At 35.2% G+C, this 17,378-nt stretch overlaps 1 long non-coding RNA gene across 1 annotated transcript; it reads right to left on the bottom strand.

Annotated features, from left to right (window-relative positions):
• Positions 1-469: 469 nt before the first annotated feature.
• LOC146955609 (uncharacterized) lies at positions 470-3,377 on the bottom strand. Its single transcript, XR_015011167.1, has 2 exons — positions 3,106-3,377; positions 470-752 (listed from the first exon to the last, which is right to left on the bottom strand). It is a non-coding gene; the product is annotated as an uncharacterized LOC146955609 (long non-coding RNA).
• Positions 3,378-17,378: the final 14,001 nt, after the last annotated feature.

Genomic DNA, 17,378 nt, shown 5'->3' with positions numbered 1-17,378 from the left:
TACCTTTGAATTAGCAAGATCCTGCACGTAAGGATCACCGTGCTATCAGCAGGTGTAGTTAGCCATCGGAGGGAAAGACCTAATTAGGTACCCAGTGGCTAGAACCCATTGGGTCAGGTGGTGCCCTACTTATTTAGGAAACTCCCAACGGCCTCATCACTTGTATAATCTTCCTAAGATAAATAAATGTGACATTTATATTATTTATTATCCAACAACGAATATACAGAGGGGATTCGAAGAATCCTAACCGCTGCTAAATTTTTTGCAACCAAAAACGGGTAAACTCGCTCTGTTGCAAATAGATAAAAATTGCAACCTATCTTTTGTACCGTTAAACTTAACAAAAATAAGTAACAAGAACTGTTCGGACGAAAGGACAATCCCTGTGGATATGATGTAACACCCTATTTCTAATAAGCGGTAAAACGCGCGAATATACTAACATATTCTAGAAATAGATGCTACGTCTTCGAATAAACCACAAATCATACATGCATAAAGATCATGTTACACAACATAGCAGCGGAACAACATATAATTCATAAACATATCTGGATCTTCAAACTAAATACAACTGTATCCTCCAAATCTCAAATAACAGAATATCTCAACAACTCCAAAATACAAAGTCAAATAAACAACATGCAATGACTATCCTAGATCAGAGCCCTAATCTAGACACTTGCATGAAAAAGAGGAACTCCACTCCTCGGCATCAATACGCAACAACTAAGCATCCTGCACTCCATCTACCCGTCCATACAGAAAGGTAGGTGGTAAACCACTGAGGGTTAGCATTACATCATCATAATCCACGAAAAACATTTATCATGAACATTGGAAATGAAAGAACATATTCAAGAATAACAATCCATACATATATTCATAAGTAATCACAACACATGCATATTATCATTCCAAGTTCATCTCCACAAGTGTATCATACACGTATCACATATACATAACCCTCCCTCCTAGAATACTAGCATCACATGATTATTATCATCCCCCATCACTTACATTTCAAGCTATCACATTATTATCATAGCATAGCATGCATATTCAACCTCTAATCAAGTCATCAACAAAAGCTCATCATTTATCAACATCAATCAATGATCACATCACTTACCTCATTACTCAATTCAGCATGCTTAATTCAACAAGTACAATTCATCATTTCAAGTTACGAGCAATCAATCATCATCATCAAAGAAATCACCACATCTTATGTATACACATATACAATTCTCACCTCATCATTATCATCCAATCAATTATCATCAAATAGATTCATCAAGTGTATAAGTACAAATAAATAAGACATGCAATTAGAGCATAAATCAATTATTCACAACCATCCACAAAATCCACCAATGTACTTATACATCAATCTACACAATCACAAGATTCACCAAATTTCACCAACACACAATTCACCAAGTCATATATTCAATTATGACACAACTCATCAACTATTCAAATGCATGCAATGTTCTAGACTCTTCTCTAGATGCATGTGGTACCAAAACACCTCAAGGTCGTCACCTTCGATGCAACAAAAACATCGTACTCACCTCAATTGGATATAAAATCCGCCACCATCAGTCTTGGATATAAAATCCACCACCATCAGTCATGAATACATGAACATATGACTCAACTACAAATGCATATGTTCACACAAACAATAATCACCTCACCATCACCAATACTTGTACATATGCAATCATTAACAATTCACCATTACATATCATATATACAATCACCAACCACATCCAAAAATCACACAACATATAGTTGTCACATAATTACAACACCAATCATCTCCATATAACATACAATAACTTTCCATAAAGGATTCACAGTCAATTGATTCTCAAAAGTCATCTTTAGTCAAGTTCGTCTCCCAAAATCACAACATTAAATTAATTGAACATTTGAGTCAAAACCAAGTAAACAAGCTCAATTGCCTATGCCTTGTATTCTCACAATTCACATATGTGTGCAGTAGAGGGTACATAAGCATTTCATCGGCCAAATGCGACGAATTCATGAAAAACCCAAGGTTCGTCTCGTTTTATCACTTTTCACAAAATTTTCCATTTTCAAAGCAAAACAAGTTCAAACTTGATGGAACCAATCACAACCATTTTTAGAAATCATATAAACAATATACAACTTTAATCCCACCTCAAATTCCGGAGAAAAACGAGTTTTCGGAAAAATCAACGTTTGAACCGTTTTTATAAAAGTTAGACGATTTTCACAAATTCAAGTCCAAACCAAATCAAATCATGTTCCAGTAGGATTAAAGGCATAAACAGAGGTTAATTAAGTCCAAAGAAACATTTTAGAAGTATCGGATTGGTCCCCAAGTGCTCGAAAACAAAAATCAAAATTTGCTGAACTGAGGCTAGGACGCGAAAGCGTCCTCTGCACGCTTAAGTGTCCTAGTTCCAGGGCTCCTGGAACAGCACGCTTTTGGGACGCTTCTGGGACGCTGATGGGATGCTTAAGCGTCCTAAGCACGCGAAAGCGTCCTACATCAGATTCCCAGAACTCAGTTACGGGTTCTAACCCAAATTCATCCCAAAATCCCATTTTCAATCCCCCAAATCACCAAAACAAGTTCCAGAAAGTGTTTATAGGTCAAAATAGGTTCAATACACTTAAACACATACAAGTTTTGGAATTAAATCATCAACATAACCAAATTCACCAATTTCTCAATTCATTCTCAACTTTCAACAACAATATCAAATCTCATCATTAATTCACCAATCTTGATACCCAAAGTACCAATTCAACAACAACATGTTCCAAATCAATAACAACAACTAATGAACACAAATTCATGCATAATTCAACATCACAACATCAATTCTCATCAAACTTGCTCAAGAACACAAAACACCAACAACTATGCATTTGAACATGTTAATTCACATACTAACATGCAATTATCACATAAATCATGTTCTCAAACATAACAACAACAATTATGCACGAATTTGACAACAATTAGGTTCAATTAATCAATTCAACAAAAATGGGTAAAGAGAAAAAAAATGAATTATGGTTGAAACCTAACCCCCTTACCTCTAGCACCAAGAATCTCTAACCCAAGCTTCAATTGAGCTCCTAGATGATGAATCCCCTCTTCAAGCTCTAACCCTTGTTCTTCCCTCTAGCCTCTTTCTCTTCTCTTCTCAAATGAAATGAAAATGTTTGTAAAACCTAGTTTTACCAACAACTAGAGTTTATATACTAGCTCTACTCAATTGGGCTTATTTCTTAAACCTTAATGGGCCTAACCCATTTCTATTCTAACACTCAAAATGTCACTACTCACTTACCGGTAAAATATAACACTAACGGTCACTTAACGGTAGCACTTAGTAAAATAAAACCCTCACTAAGCACTAAAAATAACTTTCTGCAAAATTACAAAATTGCCACTGCTCTCAAAATGACCAAAATGCCCCTAAGCCCAAAATGACTAAAATACCCTTCTAACACCGAACTCTACGAATCCCAACCAAAAATACACACAGAGACAATTAATCACATAAGAGCACATAGAACACACATAAATAAATAATAAAATAAATCTAGCGAAAAACGGGCTGTTACAACTCTCCCCCACTAAAAAGAATTTTCGCCCTCGAAAATTACCTGAAGGAAACAACTCTGGATACGCAACCCTCATCCTACTCTCCGATTCGCAAGTGGCACTCTCACCGGTTGGTCCAATCCACATCACTTTAACCAAAACGACTTCCTTGCCACGCAAACGTTTCACTTCACGATCCTCAATCCTAACCGGCCAAGTCTCAACAGTTAAATTATCCCTTACTTCCAAATCATCCACTTGAATCACATGGGACGCATCATACACATACTTCCTCAACTGAGATACATGAAACACATCATGAAGATTCGATAAAGATGGCGGTAACGCAATCCGATACGCTACAACCCCAACCTTTTCAACAATCTCAAAAGGTCCAACAAAATGAGGAGTCAACTTCCGACACTTCAAAGCACGTCCAACACCAATTACAGGATTCACTCTCAAAAACACATGATCACCAACCTGAAATTCGATGTCCTTCCTCCTCTTATCATGATAACTCTTCTGCCTAATCTGAGACGCTCTCATCTTCTCTTGAATCATCTTAACCTTCTTGGCCGTCTCTTGCACAACTTCCGGTCCTAACAAAGCACTTTCTCCTGACTCATACCAACACAAAGGAGTTCTACACCTCCGACCATACAAAGCCTCAAACGGTGCCATCCCGATACTAGAATGAAAACTGTTGTTGTAAGTGAACTCAATCAACGGTAAACATTCAATCCAACTGACACCTTGCTCCAACACACAAGCTCTCAACAGATCTTTCAAACTCTGAATAGTCCTCTCCGTCTGACCATCAGTCTGAGGATGATAAGCAGAACTCAATCTCAAGTTAGTTCCCAAAGCATCTTGCAAACTCTCCCAAAACTTAGAAGTAAACCTCGGATCCCGATCTGACACAATACTAGAAGGAACACCATGCAATCTAACAATCTGCTCAATGTAGATCTCAGCCAACTTCGCCACAGACATACCAGTCTTAATAGGAACAAAATGTGCCGACTTCGTCAACCGATCAACAATCACCCAAATAGAGTCAAAACCCTTAACAGTCTTCGACAAAGCTCCAACAAAGTCCATAGAGATACTATCCCACTTCCACTCTGGCACAAACAACGGTTGCATCAAACCCGACGGTTTCTGATGTTCAAACTTAGACTTCTGACAAACCAAACAAGCATACACAAACTCTGCAATATCCTTCTTCATTCCAGGCCACCAAAACAACTTCTTCAAATCCTGATACATCTTAGTCGCTCCTGGATGAATATTCAAACTACTTCTATGACCTTCTTCCAAAATCTGCTTCTTAAGCTCAAGTACACTTGGCACACAAACACGATCACGAAACATCAAAACACCGTTCTCATCCAATCTAAAGTCTCCACCTTTGCCTTGATTAACCAACACCACTCGATCTAAAAGTTCCAAATCTTCCTTCTGACCATTCTTGATCTCCTCCAGAATATTACTTGTCAGCTTCAACATTCCCAACCTCACACCATCTGGCGTCAACTCACTAACCAAACTCAAGTCTCGAAATTGCTCAATCAACTCCAACTCCTTCACCATCAAAGCAGACATATGCAACGACTTTCTACTCAAAGCATCAGCAACAACATTGGCCTTTCCAGGATGATAGCTCAATTGGAAGTCAAAATCCTTAAGATACTCTAACCATCTCCTCTGCCTCATATTCAACTCCTTCTGGTCAAACAAGTACTTCAAACTCTTGTGATCACTGAACACTTCAAACTTAGAACCATACAGATAATGCCTCCAAATCTTCAATACATACACAACGGCCGCTAATTCCAAATCATGAGTCGGATAATTCTTCTCATGCACTTTCAACTGCCTCGAAGCATAAGCCACAACCTGACGATTCTGCATAAGCACACCACCAAGACCCATCTTAGAAGCATCACAATACACAACAAATGATTCCTTCGAATTCGGCAAAATCAACACTGGAGCTGACGTCAACCTCTTCTTCAACTCTTGGAAACTCTTCTCACACTTAGCATCCCAAACATAAGCTTGTCCTTTCCGAGTCAACTGCGTCAATGGCAACGCCAACTTAGAGAATCCCTCAATGAACCTCCGATAATAACCTGCCAATCCAAGGAAGCTTCTAACCTCAAAAACAGACTTAGGTGATTCCCACCGCAACACTGCCTCAACCTTCGACGGATCCACGGCAATACCACCTTTAGAAATCACATGACCAAGGAAACTCACTTCCCGCAACCAAAACTCACACTTCGACAACTTAGCAAACAACTTATTCTCCTTCAAGACTCCCAACACAATCCTCAAATGCTCGGCATGCTCTTCTTCAGACTTTGAATACACCAAAATATCATCTATAAACACCACCACAAAACGGTCCAGAAAAGGATGAAATATTCTATTCATATACTCCATGAAGACACCTGGCGCATTAGACACTCCAAATGGCATCACAGAATACTCATAGTGTCCATACCTCGTTCTGAACGCAGTTTTGGATATATCTTCCGCCTTCACTCTAATCTGATGATATCCTGATCTCAAATCAATCTTGCTGAACACTTCTGCACCAACCAACTGATCCATCAAATCATCAATCCTCGGAAGCGGATACCGATTCTTGATTGTCACCTTGTTCAACTGCCGATAATCCACACACAACCTCATGCTACCATCCTTCTTCTTAACCAACAACACAGGAGCTCCCCACGGCGAAACACTTGGCCTGATAAACTGTTTCTCAAGCAACTCTTCCAACTGCTTCTTCAACTCACCCAACTCTAATGCAGACATCCGATACGGCGCAATCGAAATAGGACTCGTTCCAGGCACCAAATCAATTGCAAACTCAACCTCTCTCTCCGGTGGTAACTCGGTAATGTCGTCCGGAAAAACTTCTGGAAATTCTTGCACTACCGGCAAATCACCAACTCCTTTCTCACTACTCTCCTTCAAGGAAGCAAACATCATGAACACACAAGCTTCGCCATCCAACGACTTCTTCACTTGCTCTGCGGTTAAGAACCTTCCACCTTCTTCAGCTACCGATTTAGAAAACGTTACACTCTTGGTCAAACAATTAATGTTAACACCAAAAGTCAACATCCAATCCATACCAAAAATTACGTCCATATGCTTCAACGGAAGACACACAAGATCCAACTCAAAAACAACAGGAACCTTAACACAAACCACAACCAACTGAGCCTCCGCAGCCAAAGATACATTCCCTTGCCAGACCCAACAAACATGAAGCAACCTGCTACTCCCCCACTAAGCTCAAGCCCACCTAAAAGAACGGGACAACCCAACAAGTACCGACAGTACTTCCGTACATGTCGCATACAACAGGAAATTCAACGGGTTTTGGTCTGGACAAGACCGACCACGGCTCTGATACCAACTTGTAACACCCTATTTCTAATAAGCGGTAAAACGCGCGAATATACTAACATATTCTAGAAATAGATGCTACGTCTTCGAATAAACCACAAATCATACATGCATAAAGATCATGTTACACAACATAGCAGCGGAACAACATATAATTCATAAACATGTCTGGATCTTCAAACTAAATACAACTGTATCCTCCAAATCTCAAATAACAGAATATCTCAACAACTCCAAAATACAAAGTCAAATAAACAACATGCAATGACTATCCTAGATCAGAGCCCTAATCTAGACACTTGCATGAAAAAGAGGAACTCCACTCCTCGGCATCAATACGCAACAACTAAGCATCCTGCACTCCATCTACCCGTCCATACAGAAAGGTAGGTGGTAAACCACTGAGGGTTAGCATTACATCATCATAATCCACGAAAAACATTTATCATGAACATTGGAAATGAAAGAACATATTCAAGAATAACAATCCATACATATATTCATAAGTAATCACAACACATGCATATTATCATTCCAAGTTCATCTCCACAAGTGTATCATACACGTATCACATATACATAACCCTCCCTCCTAGAATACTAGCATCACATGATTATTATCATCCCCCATCACTTACATTTCAAGCTATCACATTATTATCATAGCATAGCATGCATATTCAACCTCTAATCAAGTCATCAACAAAAGCTCATCATTTATCAACATCAATCAATGATCACATCACTTACCTCATTACTCAATTCAGCATGCTTAATTCAACAAGTACAATTCATCATTTCAAGTTACGAGCAATCAATCATCATCATCAAAGAAATCACCACATCTTATGTATACACATATACAATTCTCACCTCATCATTATCATCCAATCAATTATCATCAAATAGATTCACCAAGTGTATAAGTACAAACAAATAAGACATGCAATTAGAGCATAAATCAATTATTCACAACCATCCACAAAATCCACCAATGTACTTATACATCAATCTACACAATCACAAGATTCACCAAATTTCACCAACACACAATTCACCAAGTAATATATTCAATTATGACACAACTCATCAACTATTCAAATGCATGCAATGTTCTAGACTCTTCTCTAGATGCATGTGGTACCAAAACACCTCAAGGTCGTCACCTTCGATGCAACAAAAACATCGTACTCACCTCAATTGGATATAAAATCCGCCACCATCAGTCTTGGATATAAAATCCACCACCATCAGTCATGAATGCATGAACATATGACTCAACTACAAATGCATATGTTCACACAAACAATAATCACCTCACCATCACCAATACTTGTATATATGCAATCATTAACAATTCACCATTACATATCATATATACAATCACCAACCACATCCAAAAATCACACAACATATAGTTGTCACATAATTACAACACCAATCATCTCCATATAACATACAATAACTTTCCATAAAGGATTCAAGTTCAATTGATTCTCAAAAGTCATCTTTAGTCAAGTTCGTCTCCCAAAATCACAACATTAAATTAATTGAACATTTGAGTCAAAACCAAGTAAACAAGCTCAATTGCCTATGCCTTGTATTCTCACAATTCACATATGTGTGCAGTAGAGGGTACATAAGCATTTCATCGGCCAAATGCGACGAATTCACGAAAAACCCAAGGTTCGTCTCGTTTTATCACTTTTCACAAAATTTTCCATTTTCAAAGCAAAACAAGTTCAAACTTGATGGAACCAATCACAACCATTTTTAGAAATCATATAAACAATATACAACTTTAATCCCACCTCAAATTCCGGAGAAAAACGAGTTTTCGGAAAAATCAACGTTTGAACCGTTTTTATAAAAGTTAGATGATTTTCACAAATTCAAGTCCAAACCAAATCAAATCATGTTCCAGTAGGATTAAAGGCATAAACAGAGGTTAATTAAGTCCAAAGAAACATTTTAGAAGTATCGGATTGGTCCCCAAGTGCTCGAAAACAAAAATCAAAATTTGCTGAACTGAGGCTAGGACGCGAAAGCGTCCTCTGCACGCTTAAGTGTCCTAGTTCCAGAGCTCCTGGAACAGCACGCTTTTGGGACGCTTCTGGGACGCTGATGGGATGCTTAAGCGTCCTAAGCACGCGAAAGCGTCCTACATCAGATTCCCAGAACTCAGTTACGGGTTCTAACCCAAATTCATCCCAAAATCCCATTTTCAATCCCCCAAATCACCAAAACAAGTTCCAGAAAGTGTTTATAGGTCAAAATAGGTTCAATACACTTAAACACATACAAGTTTTGGAATTAAATCATCAACATAACCAAATTCACCAATTTCTCAATTCATTCTCAACTTTCAACAACAATATCAAATCTCATCATTAATTCACCAATCTTGATACCCAAAGTACCAATTCAACAACAACATGTTCCAAATCAATAACAACAACTAATGAACACAAATTCATGCATAATTCAACATCACAACATCAATTCTCATCAAACTTGCTCAAGAACACAAAACACCAACAACTATGCATTTGAACATGTTAATTCACATACTAACATGCAATTATCACATAAATCATGTTCTCAAACATAACAACAACAATTATGCACGAATTTGACAACAATTAGGTTCAATTAATCAATTCAACAAAAATGGGTAAAGAGAAAAAAAATGAATTATGGTTGAAACCTAACCCCCTTACCTCTAGCACCAAGAATCTCTAACCCAAGCTTCAATTGAGCTCCTAGATGATGAATCCCCTCTTCAAGCTCTAACCCTTGTTCTTCCCTCTAGCCTCTTTCTCTTCTCTTCTCAAATGAAATGAAAATGTTTGTAAAACCTAGTTTTACCAACAACTAGAGTTTATATACTAGCTCTACTCAATTGGGCTTATTTCTTAAACCTTAATGGGCCTAACCCATTTCTATTCTAACACTCAAAATGTCACTACTCACTTACCGGTAAAATATAACACTAACGGTCACTTAACGGTAAATAAAATAATTACTACACCCTCTAGCACTTAGTAAAATAAAACCCTCACTAAGCACTAAAAATAACTTTCTGCAAAATTACAAAATTGCCACTGCCCTCAAAATGACCAAAATGTCCCTAAGCCCAAAATGACTAAAATACCCTTCTAACACCGAACTCTACGAATCCCAACCAAAAATACACACAGAGACAATTAATCACATAAGAGCACATAGAACACACATAAATAAATAATAAAATAAATCTAGCGAAAAACGGGCTGTTACATACGATACTCTACTTACTAACTTTATTACTTGATGAAAACGACTGGCACACTTGTCATTGTGCAACTACGCTAATCGAATTAAACATGAGAAACTTTCTAAAATGTTTGCCCCAACTGCAACCAAATTAATTTGACCCCTTGAAACCTGTAGACCTCAACAAGTCTGAAATATCGAAGAATTGGAAAAATCATACCACCAAACATAGCAGTTTCAAACAACTGCGTAAAAACTCAAATCGAGGGATGAGTCCAATATGTTAGTGTCAGTAACCAGACCCTTTCATGTTAAACAAACGAGACCCTTTCAGGTGTCTGAATCACACACCAGACCCTTTCGGGTTTACGAAACAGTCCACTGCTAAAAGGCCAAATCCGAATCCACCAGTTTATGAACAATGCCAACAAGATAAACATAAAACAACACAAAACAAAAAACAACAAACAAAGTAGCCCCCAAGAGCAAGCACCCTTACGACCACGGAAGCACGCTCCTTCACCACTAGTGCGGATAGAAAACAAATCAAAGGAAAATAAATGGATCTGGCTCCAAACAGAACCACACGTCACCCAATCAGAAGAATTTCAGGCCGACCCAACAATCACGTCCCAAGAACGACAACGAACCAGATGAACAGTGATGAAAAAGAGTTAAAGTGTGATCAGCTGCAACCGGAAGGAAAGGGAGAGACCACGTCGGAAAAGGAGCGGTGGTTCGGAGGAAGGATACGCTCGTCATACCACCAACCATTGAGACTACATGTCGACGGAGGGTTTGGATTTTTTAGTGGGAGGTAATGTTTTTCGGTGTTTCTGGTTTAGAGAGATGGAAGAGAAAACGGTGACTCTACACCCTTTATTATTATTATAATAATAATAATAATAATAATAATAATAATAATAATAATAATAATAATAATAATAATAATAATAATAATAATAATAATAATAATAATAATTAGTAAAATGGTAGCATAAATCTATAAATGACTTGTTATGTAAAAGGAGAATTCTATGATTGCGATAAAAGAATATCATTAAAAACTACATTATTTGTAAAGTTTCCATCTTCTCCTTGTATTTTTTTGATGATAACTTTTGTTGAATTTTGAGAAACTCCTCTTGATAAAGCTACATATAATTGTCCATGGCTGAAAACATGTCGTCGAAGATAGATTCTAACATTGGAATGATCTACCCTTGTGACTTATTTATGGTAATGGCAAAACTTAGTCTCACAGAAAATTGTTATCTACTAAGCACAAAAGGATGTCTTGAACTTGCATTTGTTTTGAATTTAAGTATGAGCAAGAATGCTATTTTTCCAATGTTGTTTCCTGATAGGATTTTCACATCCAACTTATTAATGAATAATCCACAACATAATAATCGTGAACTATTACACATTCTATATTTAGGGTCTATGTTTCACAACAACATTAAAATTCATGCATTCTTATGTTAAAAAAAATTTAAATCCTATGAGTTTTTTAATTTTTTACCTTTAGTTTTTTTAACCGAAGAATGCATGAATTTTAATTTTTTTATCAATGCATGAATGTGAGATTTATTTTAGGCGATAGTCAATTTTTTTGGTTATTCATCGTCAAATTGTAGAACAACAACATATATGAAAACAAATATGGGAAAAGGTCCACATATGAAATTGAAACCATCAAACTTTCAAAAAAATAGACAAATCTCAATGATCCAAATAGTATGAACCATAGATTTTATATATTTTTTTGTGTAAAATAAACTAAATACAACTAATATTAATGATTCCTTAATAATTCCAAAATAAAATATTTTTTTGTTCTTTAGGATTTTATGATTGCAGTGATCGTGAGAACATGAATCATTTATTTTGGCAACTTGATTCCATAATCAATGATTCAAGAATAAATATTTTATCTCACTTATATTAAGAGGACTTACCATTGAGAGGATGAATATGATAAAAGTCACTATTTTATTATCTAATTACTCATTTGAAAATATTTTTTCTCATTGTATCGATGATAATTTTCCTATTGTTATTGATTATATTTATAGTGACATATACTTTATCTATTTTGTTACAGTTTTTTTAAGGATAAAGGTAAAAACTGGACATATACTCATATCATGTTTATTACATGATATATTTTGCGTGGCAACAAAAAAAAATTGTATTTGTTACATTTTTTTAATATTTATATTTGTTCTCATCCATTATCTTTTTAAATGATAAGGAAAAAAATCCCACATATACAATTTGTTACTTTTTTTCTTTAATATTTGAATTTACACTTATCTGTTTATTTGAGTTTAATTGTGGTGGGTTGACAGTTCAAAACAGTTTTGCACACACAACCAATCAAAACATTCTGAATTGCCACGTTTGCCACGTTGAGACCAAATTAAATTTATTTTCAAAACTTCAAGGACATAATCTTTTTTAATTTTAAGAGATTAGAATAAGAGCACCCTATATTTCAAAGGATCGCATGCATAACCAAGCTAATAAATAATGATTGGTGTTTAAAAAAAATCAAACTTTTTTCTAGAATTAACTCTTCAACTAAATATAAATACCTTATGCAATACCTTGAGTCAAAACTACTATTTATTTCAAATCATTTAAATTAATCTAAATAAAAAATGTTTTTTTCTCACAAATTACTAATCAATTATATAAAACCTTAACTCTGTTTTATACCAAAAAAAAAAAGTCAAACTTTTTTCTAGAATGAACTCTTCAACTAAATATGAATACCTTATTCAATACCTTGAGTCAAAAGTCAAAACTACAATTTATTTCAAATCAATTATATTAATCTAAATAAATAATGTTTTTTTCTCACAAATTACTAATCAATTATAGAAAACCTTAACTCTGTTTAATAAATTTAGTCAACACTTTCTCCAATCAAGCATTATTACATAGTTATTTTTTTTAAACCGAGTATTTCTGTACGCAATTGCGGAGACTAATCCTACAAGCCTTGTGAGACATATATGAAAGGCATACTCTTCCTTAGAGTTTTAATGTTGTTGCATCCCCAAGTCTAGAGATTCAAACCTAGGATTTTGGTTAAGTTAGAAGAGACATGTGTCATCTTATTTAAGCGTCCTTGAGTTATTATACCGTAAAATGTACATAAATATGTAAATTTTGATATTAATATTTAATACTCTATTTGATTTTTTTGGTCAATCTTTGATTTTATTTTTATACTATATAAAATACATATGATAAAATATATTAATAAATTTAAACTTTTTTTAATATTTTTATTTCCTAGAATTCTCCTATAAATGGGTACTTCTCTTTTATCAATTATTGTAGCCTTCATAAACCAAAAGTTATTCACTTCCTAGAAAAGATTAATTGAAGGTGTGATGTCTCTATTGACTCAAAAACTGCTCTTCTTATGTGTGTTGGCATTGGTATTGATGCACAATGTTATTGGATTTGGAACGCACCATGTGAATATTATTAACAATTTGGACAATAATCTGGATTTAACTGTTCATTGCAAATCTGCAGATGATGATCTTGGAGTTCATCTTCTTCATCATGGTGATACTTATGGTTTTAAATTTCGAGATAAAATTGTTGGCAACACACAATTCTACTGTTCCTTTCAGTGGACCGGTGAGTTTCACTATTTTGATGTATACATAGCAAGTGAAGATTCTAAAAAATGTGATACTTGCATTTGGTCTATAACAAATCCTGGACCATGTCGGGATACATCTCAAGAGGGTCATGTTTGTTTTCATTGGAAGAAGTAATTATTAATGTAATAATTTCATTGGAATAAATAATTATTAATGTAATAAATTTGTAATCTTAATAAATGACGTACTTGGAGTTATTAAGAACCTACTGTCGTGTCGATGCTTCTTAATACAATGTCTTATATGGAGAGGTTTGTGTTTTCTAATGACCAAATAATGTATCATACAAAGTTTGGATAAAAAATCTTATTCATTCTTCGTCTGATTAGTACCTACCTATTAGTATTCAATTAAAAAATTACATAGATATAGTATTATATATAATTCTCCTTTTTAGCCTAATACAACTTCATCAGCATTGACAACTAGTTAAAATTTCAATTTCTTAAGTTCATGATATTTTGATCTTTAATAATACATTATCGAAAATTGTTGTTCACGCTTGAAAGAGAGCTAAAACACACAATGAAACGACCTAATTGCCTATCGGCAGTTAATTGTCGTCGGTTTCATATTCTTCGGTAGTTAACTGTCGCCGGTTTTGAAACTCTCGATACTTAACTGCTTATATGTACTGATATTATTGATTAGAGCAACCTACTCTTATTCACTATTTCATTATCATCTTTTCTCTCTCTTCAAACTAAACTCTCAAATCAAATGTAGATGACCATGGATCTACACAAAAAAAAAATAGAAAAAAGAAAGAAAAAAAATCAAGAGCCAAAAAAAATGGTCTCTTAAAAAAATGTATGTTTTTGTCAAAAAAAAAAAGACAAATAGTTCTACTGTTTTACCCATCTTGTTTGAATCAAGGAAGGAAGGATAACAGTGCATTAATGTTTAGAAGGAATCCATATGTCAGTGAACTAACTCCCAAGTTCTTTTGTTAGCCTACTTTCCCAAAATATATCCATTCTAGACCTAAGCCAAGTTATAACCCTCAAAGTCCTCTAAGTGAGTGAATAAGTTTAACTTGACTATCTGTTTAGAATTGTTTCAAATTTATAGCAAGGTGCATTCATATGACGATTGTAGTGCGCAAATGTCGTGACCAGCCCTACTGGCTTTAGGAGATACATATGTGTATCATAGAAAAGAGTATGGATGAGCATATAAGTTACTTTCACCAAGCCGGACCCGCTTGAATGTACTGTGGTAAGTTAGTTGCTACTCTGCTATAAATGTGATGAATGATTCCTAAGCACAACTCTTGGAATGCACACCCTCCGGTCACTATTATAAGCAAAAATCCATTTTCTAGGTTCATTCATTAAATGTTGTATGTGGTCTATATTTAGGTTACATACAACATTTAATGAATGAACCCAAAAAATGGATTTTTGCTTATAATAGTGACCGGAGGGTGTATGTTTTTCCTGAAAAAAATGCAAAGAATAAATTATGTTTTTCTTTCGTTACTTGTGGACAAGAAACAATCTAACTTTAGGGTTGTGATGACAGATCATCTTACGTTATTCTTAGCATGTTTTTAAGTTATTTTCAATGGGTTTTAACAGCAAAAAGGAGGAGTATTAGAACAATTGCCTATGATTTTGGGAATTTTGTAATGTTTTCTATATTTGAGTCTGTAATTCTAGTTTTCCCGAAACATAGCAATTGTATGGGGTTTTTGAAGTAATTCACGAAGAAATCATACAAATCGGAAATTGAAGAACATCTGAAGAATTGTGAAGATTTAGGAAGACCAAGAATAATGATTCACGAGGCCTCTGAAGACTTACAACAGGGAGGAATTCTTTTCCCAAGTTTGGAGGCAAGTTATTTGAAGACAAAGACCTAAAACGAATTGTGATCCTGCTCCTAGGTATTCATGTGTGCAACGGAAAACTCAAAGCTAAGTAGTTCTTTGTAAAAAAAAAAATTGTGGGTTGGTTGTTTTTAGCGAATAATACTTATGTCACATTCCCCTGATACAACAATGCCTCTATGCTCACTTTAGGAGGCTTAAGCATGTGTACGTGTCAGAGGAATGGATAAACCGATTTCCAGTTAGGGAAAACAAGTTAATAACAAGTAATATTTATGTCGAATCCCAACAAAATCTTGCGTGATCACTAGGAGGCTTATCTTAACAAAGGAATTTAAGTGTGTTGGATTGATTTTAAGGTTTTGAGAATGAGGATAATCCCAAGATCACAAGACATACGTCGGGGGTAGGAACTATCCGGATGCAAAAAGACATATGTCATATCGACCATTTTTCATTCTTTTTATTATGATAATATCTCAAGTTAATTAGTGAGGATAACCCAAGATCACGAGACATACGTTAGAGATAGGAGTGCAAAAAGACATACGTCAAATCGACCTTTTTTCACTATATTTATTAGTAAAATATCTTGAATTAACAGTGAGGATAACCCAAGATCACAAGACATACGTCAGGGATATGAATTATTCGGGTGCAAAAAGACATACGTTAGATCGACCCTTTTTCACTATGTTTATTATAAAAGTATCTTGAATTAATAGTGAGGATAACCCAAGATCACAAGACATACGTCAGGGATAGGAATTATTCGGGTGCAACAAGACATACGTCAGATCGACCCTTTTTCACTATGTTGATTATAAAAATATCTTGTTTCACCAGACAATCCAAAAACGAAAAGAAAAAGTGAAGGGGTAGAAAATAAGAGAATGAATGAGAATGCAATAAATACACAAGTGAATAAATATGCATGCAAGACTTAAAATATTCCATTTGATTTGAAGAAAATTTATTGTTATTGTCCAATATATTTCGAGGAAATGTACAATCAATTTTACAAGTATCCAGTTCGCAAGACAATGACAAAGTTATGTCCACCACAACAACGAGCAAATGGGCGGATTAGTTCCAATCTAATAGGAATAGGCGAGCTAGTCCCAATTCAATAAGTAGGCGAGCTAGTTCTAGTTTAGTATGAGTAATAAAATTGTAGTGATATTCTATTAATTTGAAGTGTAAAACAAATTCTATCATTACGAAAATTATAAGACTACTCTAGGAACCCTGTGGCAGGAGTAAAGTGTAGTATTGTTAAAAGGTCACGTAGAAGGGGTTCTGGCAAGGAAAGTCTTGGTAGTTAAAGGTCCAAGTGACCCACCTCTCTTTCCTGGGAACCCCTTTCATGTACTTTGCGAACTGAACTAACTCTTTAGTAAAAACATAAATAAATGGAGTAATAGCTCCAGACCCGCGTAGAAGAATAAATTGAGCAGAAGACTTAGTCCTAACTTCATAGGAGGAAGCAAAGACATAGAAAGTAAGATAACAAGCGAATTAATTTCAAGTTGATAAGAGAAAGAAAATGAGCATAA

This window comes from Medicago sativa, chromosome 1 (genome assembly GCF_051527215.1).
Source record: "Medicago sativa cultivar Bolivia chromosome 1, Bolivia_mono, whole genome shotgun sequence".
Taxonomy (NCBI): Eukaryota; Viridiplantae; Streptophyta; class Magnoliopsida; order Fabales; family Fabaceae; genus Medicago; species Medicago sativa.
Note: the sequence above shows the minus strand (reverse complement) of the source record. Positions and strands in the feature narration are given on the sequence as shown.